The 18,991-nt window shown below is 41.6% G+C and overlaps 1 protein-coding gene across 11 annotated transcripts in view; it reads right to left on the bottom strand.

Annotated features, from left to right (window-relative positions):
- Positions 1-18,991, bottom strand: part of BCAS3 (BCAS3 microtubule associated cell migration factor) — a 1,368,214-nt gene that overhangs the window by 1,228,894 nt on the left and 120,329 nt on the right. Inside the window, exon 1 of one of the 11 annotated variants that reach the window (XM_033921873.1) lies at positions 3,311-3,335. The exons of the other annotated variants lie outside the window; for them this stretch is intronic. The gene's annotated coding sequence lies outside the window, so the exon portion shown is untranslated. Of the gene's footprint in view, positions 1-3,310; positions 3,336-18,991 lie in introns of those variants that run through there. 11 annotated transcript variants of the gene reach the window in all.

Below are 18,991 nucleotides of genomic sequence, written 5' to 3' on the forward strand. Positions count from 1 at the left end.
AGAACAATCTCATCATTGCTGAAGTAATAGCCGGTTAAGCAGAAGGAGAAATAGTTTTTATTCCACGTATTGATTTGTCCTTTACATTACGAAAGCGACAATTTCCAGTCACATTAGCATTCGCCATGACAATCAATAAATCTCAGGGGCAAACTTTAGAAAAAGTGGGCATTTACTTACAAGAACCAGTATTCAGCCATGGCCATTTATATGTAGCTTTTTCTAGAGTTAGAAGTTTCTCAGATATTATGATGACAGTGGTAGATGGCCCTAACCAAGGAAAACTATTACCTAACTCAAAAAGAATCTTTACAAGGAATATTATCTATAAGGACATTTTATAGATATACAACATTTAAAAAAAAATTATGCTCATCTAATATAATAAAACCCTTAACTACACATGCACACTTTTACACTACATGCCTGCACATGCACAATATAATAGAACCACCAAACAGAGAAGCATCTGAGCACCAAGCATTCCTTTACACCCTTGAGTTACACAGAGTTTCCTATGTTGACTGGGAAGTATGAAGATTCTATTCAGTTGTCAGAGGTTTTAGGTAATTGAGATTGTTTCTATGAATAGTTAGGAAGGGGACAGCGTTTTACAATAAAATACTGTCATTTATATATTTTTCAGTCACTTCGGGTTTTTAAATTGTAAACAGATCTGCTGGACAAATGGGAAATGTAAAAATTTCTTAAGCCCACTACATGCAAGAAAAAATAGGAAAAATAGAAAAACTTATAATCAATCAACCATACAATGGATATTAAACTTCTCATGGTAAGTTTTTAGTAATTATTAGGATTTTATATACCGCCTATCAAGGTCATCTAAGTGGTTTTTACAATCAGGTACTCAAACATTTTCCCTATCTGTCCCGGTAGGCTCTCTTAAGTCTGAACATATATTCTAGCACCCGTTAATCTAACGGGCTTAAACAATAGTTAATAGTATAAAATAAGATTAACAATCGGTCATATGCCTGAAACCACAGACAAATGCTATTTAATTCAGACATCAATTTATGACATTCTGGTGCTTATAATACTGTACATTGCAGGACTAATATTTTTGTATTCAAAATTGTATACTTGTTTGCATTTGTGATAAGATAGTTATTACACACACACACACGTTTTATAAGGGGGTATAGAGGAATGACTTAAATGAACAGCCAAATCCAGCAAATATCCAAAGTGCTGAAAATCCTGTTGCAAATTCCTCTTCTTAGACTCCTTTTATTCCAAATCCTTTTTTGTCACATAACGCATTTATCAAAATATAGAAAGCCTAATAAACTAAACAATTTAAATAATGAAAACTGTTCTACCAGAGTATTTATTTATTAAAAAATTTATATGCTGCATACAACTATGCGGTTTCCATATCACATACCTAAAATCTTGTTTCCCTCCGATTATCACATATAACATAGACATGTCAAGACAACATAGTTAATTGTTCCTATTATAATAGGGATAGAGCACAAATTCCATCAATTCAGAAGTACAAACAAGCTTTAAATCATACATTGATGTCAGAAAAATTCTAGAAGGCGAATATCAACACCAAACCAGTCAGAAACAAGCCGCTTTAAATCCCTACCCCATCAGACCTAAATAAATTATAAATTGTTTAAAAAGACTTCATAAGCTGAGATCCATATGAAATGTTTTATGCTGGCAAGTGCTACCTTTTCAAGGCTTACAAAAAAAGGTCTGAGAGCATAGCATTATCATCCTCCAAATAGAACTTTCCACCTATTGTGCACGGACAATCACTTAGGGAGTAATTATTTAAAGTGGATGCTAACATTGTGTGTGATTACACGTGTAAATGATTAAAATAATGAAACATACTTGTATAAATGCCTAATTTCCACCTAAGTGCTATTCTATAAATACAACCATATCTTACATAGTGCATATTTGACAGATGGACATACATACTCGTATAGGTGGAATCTGGATGGAGCATAGGTGGGGGAGGGGGGTTCACACTTACATGCTTAATAGAACACTATTAGTATACAAGTAGCTCTGGCATTTACACCAGCTCTAGGCTGGAATAGATGCACACACCTATTTATATATACTCGTATATAACCCAGATATGCTACTATTCTGTAATTCAATCTGGTGGATGATTCTTCTATTTGACAGCTAGGATTTAGGGCTAGATTCACTGAGCAAACCGATCGTTTGGTTTGCGAGCCCTTGCGACTCACTAACCTCGTCTCTGATCCGATCCCGATCCATGCATGCAAATGAGGGGAATCGGCATGTAAAGCAGGAAGGACGCGATTCACTAAACTTACCGACTGGCTGGCCGATCAGAAAACTAGCAACTGGTGAGGACCAGTCGCTTGTGCTAAAATCCTGCTCTCTGCCCCGATTCTCCTGCTCTGGTCGCCCTGCTCTTTGACCCAATTCTCCTGTTCTGGCCGTCCTGGTCTCAGCTCTCTGCCCCGATTTCTCTGCTCTGGCCGCCCTGCTCTTTTCTCTCTGCCCAACCCTCCAGCCCTGTTCAGCCCCGACTCACGTGCCCTTCCCCGGTGTACGAGCCCGTGGTTTTAACCCACGGGTTTAAAGCGGGTTAAAACCACGGGCTCACAAAGTTAAAAACATTTTTTTAAAAACGGGCACGAAGGACCACCAGCGCATGCGCAGACCATCTACAGTCTAGGAAGATGGTCTGCGCATGCTCAAGGATCGCTCTCCAGTGATCCGTGTGGTTGGTGGGGGGGACGGTGTGCCAACGATCGCTCCCATTTGCATGCAGGCCTTTAGTGAATTCGTTGGCCTGCATCGGACATGGAAAGAAGGTTAGTGAATCTAGCCCTTAATCTCTCCATCACCAATGGTCTCTCCTTAGCCACTTCCACACAGGACAAAGTCATCGCAAAGCTTGCCTCAAGAGATTGTTAATAGCAATCTGTGCGATTGCAGAGAAACCAGTAACCAAAAAAGAGATGATCACCTCTGCACGACTAAACACAAGGTCCAAGAGAAGAGAGCAGAACATGCCTGGTCTTCAAAACCCACTTATTAGCAACCAAACATAAAATCCATGCATGCAGTAGTCTTGTCAATCATAAAAACATTTAGCAGATCATGTGATAGATCATAGACTCGACACGGACCGTGTTGGGAGTCAAATCTGTGAAGATACAGTGTTGAAAACACTGTGCTGATAAGTGTACCTGTTGGAAAGGAACTCAAAAGGTACGCTTATCAGCACAGTGTTTTCAACACTGTATCTTCACAGATTTGCTTGTAATTTTGGTTTGTCATTTACCTGTCTGGGACTCCTGAAGCAGCTATGTAGCTGAAACATGGTCAAACCATGGTCAAAAGGGGGTATAAAGAAAGGCATCCTTGCAGACCAGAGTCTGAAAGAAATAGCAGAGAGGCAATGAGATCTTGAGCTGGACAAGCATCTCTTGGTGCATCAGAAATGTACGTGGACTGACATATCATTACACTTAGCTGATGATGTTATACAGATAGCACTTTTTTACATAGCCCTCGGCAATTGTGTTAAGCATCCTTTGCAGAAATTAAGTGTGGCTGCCCTAAGTTAACAATACAGATGAAGAATACGTTGGCCACTGTGACAAAAACTAGGCACACTAGAAGCTGAAAGGTGGATTGTGGCACAGGAAGGGCCAGATTCTATAAATGGCACCTAGAAAAGAAGCAACCTACCGCATGTCCAAGTTAGGCGCCAGGGTTTTCTTGACCTAAAATACTGGTGCCTAACTGAATCGATTTCCAAACTCCACTCCATACCATGTCTACTTGCCAGTAGGTGCTTCAGTATAGATGCCTACTTTGAAGTGGTAGGTGCCTACAGAGTTGGGCACCTACTGGCTATTTAATTTTTTTAACAGTGCTTTCAATTATTAGGCCGATTAAGCTAATTTAAAAATTAAGTTAGGTGCCTAGATCAGTTTGGCGTACTGATCGAGGCACCTAAATACAGACATCTTTTATACAATCAGAGCATGTCTCAATAGTCAAGCAGAATAATCTCCATGCTGGATCTGTACTGTCAGTGCACAAAGATTATCCCAATGAGGCAGCTTTTTTCACAATCTGTGTTCGTATGGGGCCAACTGGCCTATCTGTTCTAAGAGGCTGATATGATGTCTGCGCTAATGGAATAAGGCAGAGATCAGCACTATTGTCAGGCTAGATTTATTTTCAAAAGTAGCAAATAGGCTTTGCAGGTCTACAGTTTGAAGTAGCACTGAAGTCCCATCTGTGCTGAGGTGCATTCCGATAGAATAGTCTACATTGCCTTGACATAAGGCATCTATGAGTATACTGACGACAACTACGCTTTAGACCTAGAAGCCGTCAAGGAGGTTCATGTTACTTTGGAAAATCCATGATGCTGCTCCTTTGCAGCTGGACTCAGTCACCGGACAGGGAGGTAGACATAATATTTGCCAAGGAGAATCTCCTACAGTAGGCAAAGTTAGCCAGTCTATGCACAGAATGTTTCTATCTTTTATCTTTCTTGGCAAACAGAAGTCTCTTCTCTACCTCATAGGGATTGTGAAGTCAGTTCAGGCCATGCTTTTGGATTTAAAAAGGCATCCTGCCACAATGTTTGCAGTCAACATTTGCTCTTACCCCAGCCAAAATAAAGCATCTGAAATAACTGTCAAAATTCTGGATCTTTCTCCCACTCTGAGGGCTAGGATGGAAAATTGGCTTTATCTGGAACATTCTTCTTTTCTTTTGCGTTAAGAAAATAAGAAACTCACAAAAGAAAGTAATTAACATGAGTTGTATGTGTGTGTGTGTTTTGTTTTTAAAGAAAAATGATGAAAAAATGACAGAGAAGAGCTGAAGAAAGCTCTTTAAGATAGAAGAACTTTGTTTTCTTGTCAATTCAACGATGGTGGAAAAATAACTGAGGTGATAAGAAGACCATGAAGAGCCATGCATGCTCAGAATTTTACTCTAGTTCCAAGCACTGGAAAAGCTGTTTTGTCCATGGCTGCTGGGAAATGCCACCAATTTGTTTGCCTGATCAGTTTTGATTAGTGAGAGAAAATCAGCTAGTCCATTTTTTTCCTAATGCTATCATTCATTCTCCACACAATACAGATCTTTGGTTCAGAAAGCGAGACTCCTTACCTGCATAAATACTTAAACTTTTGTCTTTTCTTTATGTATAGTTTACTCTTCAGAGTGCATTTTTTAACTACTAGATATCACAATGAGAATGAAAGTTGGTTGTGTTCCATGCACCAACCTACAATATGACTTCCAAGTGAGATCTAATCAGTTTTCCAAGTTACATAGTTTGGATGAAGATATTTATCCATTTGTTCTCCCTCTTTCCTAGTATTAATTTCTGATCTTTATATCTTCATAAGTTCATTGTAATTAGACTTAAATTTTAAACTGCTGCTATACAATAGTAGATGACAGCAATTTAAGACCAATTGCTCCATCCAGTCTGCCCACGTACAGTAGATAGGACCATTTTTCTTTAACTCTTCAACTAGCTCAATGAAGATGAAATGTTCAGCCTGCCCTGGCTTTGACCCACCAGCAGCTCAAGAGTCATGACATGAGTAGTCCATTACCAATTGATTGACCAATGATGCTATCAGCAAGAGACAGCACAGATTAAATGGACAGTACCTTTCCTCCAATGGGATAACATCATGATTCTGATTTTTCAAAAAAGTGAGCAGAGAGGAACTGGAATTCAATGAGCAGAAGCATAAAGAAAATTTGTGCCTCTTTTGAAAAAGTGACTAAGCGGTGTAGAGATGCTGAAAATGAAATGGAACTTATTTTATTTATAACAATGCCTATGATGCATCGGACATCTGCTTACATTTTGCTAGCATGAAAGTTTTGCGCAAAAATAGACTGGCCACTGCTGGAAGCAGGATACTGGTCTAGATGGGCAATTGGGTTGACCCAGTATGGCTACTTTTATGTTCTAGTAGAAGTTTCAAACTTAAGGGCATGGCCTGAAGCTGAGAGGGGACACGGCCAAGACAAACGTCAGAAAGTTCTGCTTCACACAGCGAGTGGTGAACGCCTGGAACTCTCTCCCGAAAGAGCTGGTGGAGGAAACCACCGTTCTAGGATTTAAGGGAAAATTGGACGCACATCTTCTTGCAGAAGACATTGAGGGATACGAGTGACATTGTATTCGCCAGGGTGTGCCTGGCTGGGCCTCCGCGTGTGCGGAACGCCGGACTAGATGGACCCCGGGTCTGATCCGGTGCAGGCATTTCTTATGTTCTTATTTTCTTAATCCTTAAGGGTATCAAAATTACATTATTGCCCTCAGTAATATAAGCAAGACCTCTAGGTACATTTGTCTGGCTGATTTTTGTGGCAGTTCTGGGAGACTTTTTTAGTTAAAAATGTGACCTTCTTTTTTCACACCTGGGAATTCCTTATCAAGAAAGGACATCTGTTTCAAGAACATGCCAAATTGCTCTAACCAGACTCTCACATTAAACAATCCTTGGACAGCACAAGGATATAAGACCATCTGAGGAAGACTGATGCTAATCAGCAACTCCATTACAATTCATTTTATTTTACTCTGAACCACCATTAAGCTCATGTGTTAAGATATCAGCTGCTTCTTGTTACTTCTCTGCTTTTATCTTGTTCCAAGCATTGGTGAATACTGCCTTTATGTACTTTCAAGAAACAACGACTCAGTTTAAAATTCCAAGCCCTGCAAACAAAACAAATGCGTAGTTAAAACTGCTTTACCAGCTGTAATACTAGCAAATAATTTTAATGTTCTTTTGACATAAAATGATTTGTTAATACCAAACCTTTGGGGGTTAAGGGATGTAGTAACAACTTAAGAGAGGCTCCTTGAAAATATGTTATACCACACTAGTTAGCCTACAAACCATAAAATTTTGTTGGGCGCCCAGAAAGCCAGACTCTACTTATTGTGCATGATCATCAGTGTTACATTTTTCTAAGACATTTTACAACTCAGAATTAAGAGCAAAAACGTATAAATGAAGTTTATTTATTTAATTATATAACGCCTTCTGTAGTACAATCAAAGTGGTTTACATATTGCATTCAGGTTCTTTCTCTGTCCCTAGTGGGCTCACAATCTAAGTTTTGTACCTGGGGCAATGGAGAGTTAAGGGACTTCTCCAGGGTCATAAGGAGCTGCAGTGGGAATCAATCCAAGTTCCCCAGGTTCACAGCACACTGCATTAACCATTAGCCAGGCAATTTCCAGCCAACAATAGGCAATGTACTGTCCGCACAATGCTGGCGCTCAAATCAGATGTTCAGTGCCAGGCTGTTTCTGGTGAAAGGCCTCTGGATTTTTGGGGGCTGGTTCTAACTAAATGAATATTCAGCGCTGGCAAGTTAATAGCAGACAAGGATAGGACCGCTATTTATGCAGCCCAATTTGCACACTAAATTCAGCTGCCCAGCACTGAATATTTGCGGTTCACCACTAACCACAAATATTCAGCAGAGATAACTGAAATAACTGATAAATGCTATTTAACTGACCAGAAACCATTCCTGGATGGTTAAATAGCGTTGAATATCACGGGTAGGCTACTTACTTAACCATAACAGACAGCTGGATAAATTAGACACAAGAGTGGGTGACCTCAACTAATTAGGAATGAATCAATGCAATCTGTTGAGATGACACCTATCATTGCTGATTGTCCAGCTCTTCTTATTGTAAACCGCCTCGAACTATTACTGCTTTGGCGGTATATAAGAATAAAATTATTATTATTATTAATCCCCCAATGCCTCCTAAAAGGGGGCCTCCTCAGGGAACTGGGGAACTCTTCCCTCAGAATGTGAGCCAGGCAGTTGCCCTAAGAGAAAAGACAGCAACTTATATTCCCAAGCTATAACGAATGGGACACTATGATAACCGCCGGATACAAAAGGTGGTAGGCGGCAGGGCTGTGGAGTCAGAGTCATGGAGTCAAAAGCAATTTTGAGGTTACTGGAGCTGGAGTCAGAGTCAGTGAAAAATGTGCTTACTCCTCCAACTCCAGCTCCTAATAGAGTTAAACTATATGTCATACAAATATTATAAAGCTTACATTTTTTTATTTCATAGATAATAATTTAGTTAACCCTTTTTTCAGGATATGCTTTACCTTTAAAACATATCTATATAATAAATGCTAAGCGTGCATGCGCACTCTTACCGCATGCTTCCCTGATCCCTGATCTGTCGGGCTGTGGTGGCAAGAGTGCGCATGCGCTACCCCAGGACAGAGAGCAGCTGCATCGCCGGAGCCTCCTCGCCCACGAACTCCGCTCACCAGTGCTGGGCGAACTCCTCCGGATCCCACATGCTGCTCCGCACCGGGCACCGGCAGATGGGAATCCCTCCGCCTGCACCGGCTGCTTCGACACCTGCCGAAAAATTTTCTCTCTCTCTTGGCACATGCAGGCCGTGGAGGCTTGAGACAAATATCGGCGGATGAACAGAGTTAATGGTTGCTGGGGGTGAAAGAAACTGATACCCAGGCACAATGATTGATTGTTCTTTCATCTAGGCAGAAGTTTATGTAGATGAGAAATTGCTCAGGAATTAAAAACAAACAAACATGGTTCTGTGAATATTAATACAAACGGACTCGGGCTCTGTGGAAATACCTAACAAATTCTGGAGAATACTTAGACAGATGCTCAGGTTCTCTGCTGGGACAGGGGAAGAGGTGCTGATGGACATGGGGGGGAAGAAAAAGGAAGGGAGGCCTACTGCTGGAGAGGGGGAGCAGGAAAGTGGACATGGGGGGGAAGAAAAAGGAAGGGAAGCCTACTGCTGGATAGGGGGAGCAGGAAATAGGTGCTGCTGGACAGGGGAAGAGGTGCTGATGGACAGGGGGGAATAAAAAGGAAGGGAGGCCTACTGCTGGACAGGGGGAGCAAAAAAGAGGTGCTGCTGGACAGGGGAAGAGGTGCTGATGGACATGGGGGTGAAGAAAAGGGAAGGGAGGCCTACTGCTGGACAGGGGGAGCAGGAAAGAGGTGCTGCTGGACAGGGGGTAGGTAAAACAAAGGGAGAAGGGTTGCTGCTGGATAAGGGCAGCAGTGAAGGGGTGGTGGTGGTGGACACAGGGAAGATAAAAGGAAGGGAGAATGGACAGGGGGAGCAGGTAAGGGGTGGTGGTGGACAGCTGCGGAAAAAGAAAGAAAGAAAGACAGAAATACAGAAACAGGCTAAGGATAGAGAGAGAAAGAAATAAAGACAGACACACACACATATATTCTAGCACCCGTTAATGTAACGGGCTATAAGACTAGTTTTGATATAAAGTTCTTTGATGATTACAAAATTAAATATATTTTATGATATTTATATTAGTGAAATTGGCGCCCAGAGACTGACACACTGGGACAATGTCACTATCTCTGTGAACTCTGTACCCGCCCCGTTCCCATGAACTCTGTCTGATCACATCTGCACAAGCCTCGGATAGTTATGATTTTATATTGAAATCATTTTAATAAAGTATAAAAAGAAACAATATTCTGTACAACTGTCATTTTATAAATCACAAATACAGAACAAAGATCAACAAAACCCGTCTCCCCTCACCTCCCCTCTCACAAATATCCTCCTCCATTATCAAGATAACTGAACAAGTGAAATTACTACAAACTGCTGCATAGAAAAATCATGCTAACAGAAAACCTCGGTCACACACACAGAACACAAATGCTAAATCCATAATAGCTGACCAAAAATGATAAACATAAATTAAACTAAAATCCCAAGAAGCCACATCTTGCACTTAGTGCATCACCTACACAGATATATAAATAAAGGAGTCAAAGGTTTTATGTACCAACTCCACAACCTTGGTAGGTGGTATAAAAATGTTTTAATAAATAATAAACATAACATGGTACAACTTATATACCAGTGAGAGACTGGATCAAATTAGAAGAGGGGTGACACTGTATCATATTAGTCCTATTACTAGAATTCAATGTGTCATCTCCAAGTTTGTCTCATTGATTGTATTTATGCTTATATGTAACTGTCTCTGGGAGCCATAAGAACAAGGAAGAAAAAAAATATGTTTAAATATGCTGCAGGAAATTTTATTTGCAACAAATTCCCCCTCCAAAAATAAATAAATATTTTAGCCAACCAAAATAATAACTTGCAGTGTTCTCCCCAGGGCCTTTCAGCCGGGCGCTCCGCCCAGCTAATTTAGATGAGCGCCCGGCTGTAATCTCGATCGCAATCCTGCTGCTGCTGCCGCCTTCTGCTCAACATTTAAAAAAAAAAAAAAAAAACCCTTCTCACCGGATTGGAGATTTACCGGGCTGACTCGGCACAGCCTGAATCGCAGGAGCCTGACTTTTTTTTTTTTTTTTTTTAGTTTTTAACGCCAGCAAGCGACTTGAACCCATGCTCCGGGGCTCTAACATGTGCATGCTGCTTCTCTCCGAAACCGGAAGTCACGTCCAGAGGGAGGAAGAGAAGGGAAGTCGGCATGCACACGCCCTGGAGCATGGGTTCGCTATAGGAGACTGGTCAGCTTACAAGTTGCTCTTGCTTGCTTCGGGCTTTCTTCGCTGTCGGATCCTGCCTACTTTCTGTTTCCGAAAGTAGGCAGGACCCGGCAACGAGGAAGGCCCGAAGCAAGCAAGAGCAGAGAGTTGTAAGCTTCCTTCTGTTGCCGACTTATGGAAGATAGGTCAGCGATGGAAGGAAGCTTACAACTTGCCTTAGTCCAGCCCTGCACAACATGCGGCCCAAAACGGATCTCACTGCCGATATGGCTCTCACTCCGCTCTCCTTTGAAGATCAGCTCAGGAGGCAAGATTTAGCCCGAGATCAGACGAATATTAAAGGGCATTTGAAGGCATCTGAGCAGATTGAGGAGAACATGTCCTGTTTTTCCATGCCTAAAAATTCCACCTTGTGTTATGTAATCTCTGATCAGATCCTTAAGAGTGATGCAACTATGTATGCTGGACAGTCTCCTCCAGTAAACAGAGCTTTAAAGCCTGCAACCATACAGAACCAGATGGTCAAAGGGCTCCGAAGTGTAGTATTGCCAAGGGATCTGTCTCACAAGTTTCTGACTCTGGCAGATGTAAGCACAGCATAAGAAATAGAGACTTGTGGCATTCTGTGTAGAAAGCTGATGCATAATGAATTTACTATTACCCATGTAATAGTGCCAAAGCAGTCTGCTGGACCAGACTACAGTACAGTGATATGGAGAATGTGGAAGAATTATTCAGTGTTCAAGATCAACATGATCTCCTCACAGAAGAAAGAAGGAGAGAAAGAGAGAGGCCTAGACCAAAGGGGAAAGACAGGAGGCAGATACTGGAGAGGGGGGAGAGAAGGGAAGGAGATAGAGATGTCAGACCATGGGGTGGAGTGGGAAGGAAGGAAGGAAGGAAAGGAGAAGAGAGAGATGCCAGAGCATAGGAGTGGAGACAAAAAATGGAGAGGGGTTGAAGCTGAAATAAATCATGTACAAAGGAGAGAAGGGGTTGAAGCTGAAATAAATCACGTACAAAGGAGAGAAAGGGCACAGGATATAGAGTTTATTGAAGGGACATAGAAAGAGGGAAGATACCATATGGAACAGAGAGAGGGCAGACACTGGATGGAAAAGGCAGAAAGGGTGGACAGTGGATGCAAGGGGCAGAGATAGGGTGGACAGTAGATGGAAGGGGTAGAGAGAGGGTAGAGGCTGGGTGGAAGGGGCAAAGAGAGAGGACAGATGTTGCATGGAAGGGAGCGAGGACAAATGCTGAATAGAAAGAAGAGAGTGAAGAGAAGATGACTAAAGCAGAAACGACAAAAGGTAGAAAAAAAAATATTTTTGTTGCTTTACGTAGAATCAAGTAGTATTGTAACTGTATTGATTAAAATTTATCAATAGGAAATGGAAATAAGGCAATTTTGGGAGGGAATAAACCCCTTTCCTCAGGTCAGGACAGGATACCATAACAGCTGTATACTGTACTGTCTTGAAGAAAGATGTAGCCTCTGAAAGCTAATTGAAAAATGGATTAGTCCAATAAAATGGTATTTTCATATTTCTCATTATTTTATTTCTATTTGTTAATTTGTAAAGTGGTGACTTATGTAGAAGTTTTTTTCAAATTTACATCTACTGTCTTTATATTTTGCACAGTATTAGGGGACATGTGTCACTGTATATGTGGTGTTGCATTGTATGCAGAGTCTGGTTTCTTGGTTCAGTTTAACTTTTGTCTACATATTTCTATTTTTAGTTTGTGATTATTCCATATTGGGCGAGGGTGTATCTGTGTTCTGTGTGTATGAAAAGGACATGGCTTTCTGTTAGCATCGACTACAGGATCAATTGACTGTGTAGGATCTGGTGTTCTAGTGCTCACTGCAGTGTTTAAGATGCTGCCTTTTCCTAGATGCACCCTTATTGTGTGACTCATGGATTATTACTAAAAATATCTTTTTTTATATAGAGGAGGGGGTTGTTAAAAAAATGATTAGCACTGGCTGTCATATATACTAGGTACACCACTGGATTTAATGACTCTATTCTAACTTTACTGTTGACGTAGGTGTTGTCCCCCCCAACACACAGACACACATTATAAAGAATTAAATTAAAGTTGTATTGTCATCAAGTAGCTTTCAAATGACATTATAAGCAAATAAAAATAAAATATTTTTAATACATTGCTAATTATTACCTGCATCTTTACCTATACTATTTTGCCCTAGCTCTTACTTTGCACTATTACAAAATAAAAAAGAAGCAAATAAAGATCAATCACACAGGTGCCCTTCAAGGCTCAGTAACACCTCTCCATAAATTATGTGGAAGAGGTCTGGAAGTGGGGATAGCATCTATTTCATATCCTCAGTGAGACCTCAGGAAGGAACCTAGTGATCAAAATATTATTAGAGGTGTTGTACAGCCATTTCTTGTATGACTGGATGAGCTATATTTATCTTTTTTTTTTAGTTGTTTAAATTCATGCAGAAATAAATGGTTAGATTGAACCTAATGACTTAATTAATGCATTTCCCTTTTTTAAACCTCTATACTATTTGAAAGAGGGTGAATATCTAATTATTCACTTCTAGAATTGGATACTTCTTAAATTTAGTAAAAATATTCTGGCACAAGTGTCAAACCTTAAAAAAGGAAGTCATATTGAGCATTGGAAAATAATAATAATTAACTAATAAAAATAGTATACATTTAATTTTTCCCACTACCAAATTTCCCCGCCCCGCCCCACCCGGCTACTTTTTCATGCCACCCGGCTGGAAAAAATTTCTGGGGAGAACACTGAACTTGTAATATACAACTTAATCTTCGTTATGAAAAGTATTTTCCAAAAGAGTAAAATGTGCTCAGAGACCAAAAGACCAGAATGAGAACTATGTCTCAACTGTATCGCACATTGTAATCATTGCTCATTCATTATGTATAGTTTATTGTATTTGTCTGGAGAAAATGGCATTTATGTAGGCCTATACAATACACAAGAGCAGAAAGAGCCAGGTCTTCAAACTTCCAATAGTGGAATACAACTGAATGAGTCAATCATCCAGTCATAAAAACATTTGGAAGTACACTACCAGATGTTTTTATGACTGGTGGACTAACTTATTCATTTGTATTCCACTATTGGAAGTTTGAAGACTTGGCCCTTTCTGCTCTGTGTATTGGATTTCATTTGTGCAGAGGTGTTCGTCTCCTTTGCTTTTTACTTATTTAGGCCTACCCAAGAAACACTCTCATAAAATTATCCTTAAGTTACCACAAACTTAAAAATAGAAATACGTCTATGTAGACAAAAATGAAATTGAAAGACCAAGAAGCCATACTCTGTACAGAGTGCAACACCAGAGAATTAGAAAACTGTGATGCATTTCTCCCAATACTGTGCAAAATATAAAAGAGAGCATATGTAAATTCCTAAAACCAATATACTCCAGTCACTAAATTAAATATAAAAGAGATAATATTTGGACCACATCGGTGAGTGGCTTCTGAGCTGCTCATTGCCGTAAGATGAACTAATTCAGTCGTGAGGCATATGCTGCTTCTGGCATTGAATATCGAGGCCGATATTCAGACCAGTGCCCAGTTAACTTGATACATAAAGTTAGGACAGCCTTATTGCAATAAGGCTGTCCTAACTTTGTGTGCTTACTTAGGCCCAGATGCATTAAAGTCAGCGATTGTCTAACGATTGTCGCTAAACTGGTTCTGACTGGTTTAGCGACGATCGGATTTGCCAACCTGATGCACAAAACGGCTCACCACGTGATTTTCTCCACAATCGCTCATTCTCCAATCTGGCCATGCAAATAGGGTCATTAATACTGAAATGCTATGTAAGCTAGCCAAGTAATTGATGCTTTGCGATGCACAAAAAAAAAAAAAAAAAAAAAAAAGATCACTTTTAGCAATCCAAAAAAAGTGACTGGTCAAGACCAGTCACTTACCTGTCTTGCCAATAGTTCAGCCCTGAAATTAATATAATATTTATAACATTGATACCATAAATACAGTTTTTACAATAGTAGGGACGTATACGTTTGTTATATGTGAGTTGCGAGCATGTATGTTGAAGGTACGTCTTATGCGTGCCTATTAATAGCATATAATATAAAAGAGAGGGCAGTGAAAAGATGGAACCAATGAGAAGACTAAAATTTTCATTTTTCATGATTGAAATATGAACAGGCTGAGCCAGAACTTTATACAGCACCACCCTCATTTATGTCCCATATTTGCGTAGTTTGCTGCTACCTCTCTGCCCCCTCCGTACGGTCTCAATGGTCGTGTGTATATGACATCACGGCGTTGCATTCGCTGCCTATGACTGACATCGCTATATCAACTGGACTATTCTGCGCATGTGTGAGTGTCACTCTCACAATGATCGATTACACGGGTTTAAACGGAGATTATTCTGACCGCATTTAGTGCATCTAGGCCTTAGTCAGTTAGCAGACTAAATATTGCTGCCTAATTGGCTAAATGTGGCTCCATCCAAACTCCACCCCCAGACTGTCCCTAACCTATCTGGTTAGTGGAGATATTCAGCAGCATTATCCAGTTAAATGTCACTGAATATCAGTCAACCAGTCTTGAATAAAGCTTCTCTAGATCCTAGTGTTATGGCTAACTACCACCCTGTTTCCAATTTACCATTTCTTTCAAAGTTGTTGGGAAATTATTTGTACAGTTGCAATCCTACTCTGAATCAGTAAATGCAATCAGCTTTTCATGCAAATTACAGCATTGAAACGGTTCTATCCTCCCTTCTCAGCAAGATTCATGGTAAGCTTTATTTCAGTTTTATTGCTTTAGTGGTATCATTAGACCTCTCTGATATACAGTGGAACCTTGGTTTACGAGCATAATTCGTTCCAGAAGCATGCTCGTAAACCAAATTGCTCGTACTGTATATCAAAGCAAGTTTCCCCATAGAAAGTAAGGGAAACTGCTTTGATTGGTTCCACCTCCCCCCCCCACGAGGCTACCGGCGCTGCTCCATTCTCCCCCCCCCACCTTGAGGAATCAAACGCTGTTCCAAACCCCTCCCCGTGATCCAGCTTCCCCCCCCCTGCGAACCAGCATCCCCCCCGCTCGCGTTGCCCCCCCCTCCACCGCAATCCTACTTTCCCCCTCCCGAGCAGTCAATGACACCCTTTACCCGACTTGGCATCAGTGCCGGTGCCCTAAGATCCTCCCTCTTCTGGCGCGGCTGGGCGGTGCGTCGAAGATCCTCCTTCTTCTGGGCTGGGTTGGACTGGACTGGCTTTGAGCATTTACGCATGCTCAAAGCCAGTCCAGCCCAACCCAGCCCAGAAGAAGGAGGATCTCCAACGCACCGCCCAGCCCAGGCCACGCCAGAAGAGGGAGGATCTTCGGGCACCGGCACTGGTGCCAAGTCGGGTAAAGGGTGTCATTGACTGCTCTGGGGGGGGGGAAGTAGGATCGCGGTGGAGGGGGGGCAATGCGAGCGGGGGGGATGCCGGATCGCTGGGGGGATGCCGGATCGCCGGGGGGGGGGGGCGCTCGTACAGCGAGGCAAGCTCGGTTTACGAGGCACCAAGTTTGCGAATGTTTTGCTCGTCTTGCAAAACACTCGCAAACTGGTGCACTCGTAAACCGAGGTACCACTGTATTTGAGTTAATTCATCTTACACTTCTATTTCAGCATCTTTCTTCTTTTGGTTACAGGGATAGTCCTGAATTTGTTTACATTTTTTCTGCAAGCTACCGTATTTTTCGCTCCATAAAACACACTTTTCCCCCCCCAAAAGTGGGTGGAAATGTATGTGCGTCTTATGGAGCGAATATACCATCCCCCCCCAGGTACCTTTTTTAAATTCCTGCAGTCCAGCGCTGGGTTTCCACCAAAGGCTGCACGCACTGTCAGACTTCAATTTAGTAAAAAAAACTATGACAAGCAAGCCGCACGCGCCCCTTCCTTCAGGGCGGCGACACCGGCTTCCGCCTTTCCTTAGTGGACCCCGCCTAGGAACTGCTCTGCCAATCATACGGAGAGCAGAGGCCTCCCGGACGCCTCAGGCTTCTCATTGGCTGCGTCTGGCAACTAGAGCGCCGGTTGGTGCAGCGCATTGTAAGTCTTGCAGAGCGTGAGTCTTTGTGGGAGACTGGGTGCATGTAAGAGCATTCTGAGGAGGCAAGGAGCAAATAGCACAAGGGTGAGTCCATCGTTGCAACCACCTATGTGGCAAATGGCTAAGGCTCAGGAAGGGTTGGTGTCCTTACGAGACAACTGTGTTTAGAATCATGGATAATTCATGAAAAATGCTGAAGAATTCCTTTGTTAAGTTTGGGGCTCTCTTTATATGGTTTGAAAAGTATTGTGCCTTGGCTTTCCATAAGTGGTAGTTGTAGTCTCTTAATTTAAGTTTATAACATTGGAGATCAGACTCAGATTTTATCTTTCTCCAGATTCCTTCCCATTTTTGTAATTGGTTCTTCAGAAGACCTAATTTACCATTATACCATGACCACCGGAATTTAAAAATAAAAAGGGAGGGGGAGAGATTGTCTGTCTGCCTGCCACTAGACCTGCCCAGTCCCCTTGTCCCGGCCTACCACTAGACCACCAGAATGGGTCTAGTTTGGTTCAGAATTTGGTTCAGGTTTTTCCTCCTCTATACTAGGTGCATCTTATGGTTAGGTGCGTCTTATGGAGCAAAAAATATGGTAAGTTGTTCCAAGTTTCTATAACATCTTCAACATCAAAGACTTACCCTCTTATTTGGGACTCTACTCTTTCACCCTGCCTCTTTAATCTTTATCTTAGTCCTTTAGATCTTTTGATTCAGACTCATGGCTTCAGTGCATAATCAGACGACAACCATCTCATACATTAATTACACTACTGTTGAAATTTTATGTCTTCAGCCCCTTCAGACATGTTTGATAGATGTAGCAAATTGGCTCCATACCCAGTCCCCTTCTGAACTCTGACAAGACCACCACATGTTAGATAACTAGTCATCCTCTTCTATGGGAGGAGCCTTAGGCATCTGAGCCAATCAGGGCCTTATGCCCCTCCCTGGTACTTCCCAGGATGCACCGGAAAGGGGAAGGCCTTTCTCCAAAAAGGTACAGGGGTTTGGGGTGTTGGGGTGGGTTTAGGAGTGCCGGGTGGGTCTTGAGGTTTGAGGGGGGTGTCAGCGGTGGAGGGGGTTTAGAGGATCAAAGGGGTTGGAGCTGAAGGGAGTGGGCATCCCTCCTGCCACTCTTCATTTGGGGGGTATTGGTGCTTTGTGGGGGGATCAGCAGGCAGGAGGAAGTGGACATCCCTCCTGCCAATTTTGAGGGTACGTGTTGGATGAGCCTCTGCCACAGCCAGCTCAGCTGAACGCAGCAGGGGTATTTTCTCCCCAAATCAGCTGAGTCAGCAGGACCCTCTGAAGCTGTGGTTTCAGGGAGTCCTGCTGGCTCAGCTAGTCAAGGATTATCTTGCTGCAATCAGCTGATGACAAGGGATCCAAAGGCAAAGATAAGTGCCTATCTTTGTGATCAAGCTAAGGCACAACTCTCTGACTGGCACCGGTGACACAGGTTAGAGAATCAGGTGGGGGTAGACGTGATTCTGTTTAAGATGCTGGTACACAATTCTCAGCCACTTCTCAGATGGCCACCAAGACTAGTGTCCTAATCAGCCCCTAATCAATGGAGACTATGTTGACTAAACTTTTCAGTTTCTGTGTTGAGCATATCATCATGATATCACCCCTCAGTTGATCCAACCACATTAGCTGCCCATTTAATATAGAGTTATTTAAGATACTGATCTTGGCAGATAAAGCAATGTATGATAATGCTCCTAATTACATTGCTTCCCTAACCATTCTCTATGTCCCCACATTTATTTATTTGGATTTATTTACCACCTTTTTAAAGGAATTCACTCAAGATTATATACAGCAAGAATAAGTCAAACATAAGCAATAGACAATGACAGCAGTAATAATAATAATTAAAGATAAAAATATTTGAACTACAATACAAAATATGACATAGTATGCTACATTACAATGTCAGCATACACACCTTCAAGGCACTATAAGTCTCACAATCTTAGCTTAAGGTATATATCACATTAACTACAGAACTTGTACCTTAACTAGAACACTTATAGACCTCAGCGGTGCCGCTGCATGTATCAACTTTCACACCAATAGCACCAGATTCATCATTGGTCTTCTAATTGTTAGATAAACTCTTCAATTATATAAACTTTACTAGTAATTTACTTAATATGCTTAGTTTAAGTTAATACTCATTTTTAGTATTGAAGGAGCTAGGGGGAATCTTGTTCCAACTAGTGCTGCCCGTTTCAGGAAAAAAAAATTTCGATTCGATTCAGCCTATTGAATCGATTTTTCAATTTGATTTTCCTGCCCAATTCAGTGTTGTTTTTTCAAACACCC

This window comes from Geotrypetes seraphini, chromosome 15 (genome assembly GCF_902459505.1).
Source record: "Geotrypetes seraphini chromosome 15, aGeoSer1.1, whole genome shotgun sequence".
NCBI lineage: Eukaryota > Metazoa > Chordata > Amphibia > Gymnophiona > Dermophiidae > Geotrypetes > Geotrypetes seraphini.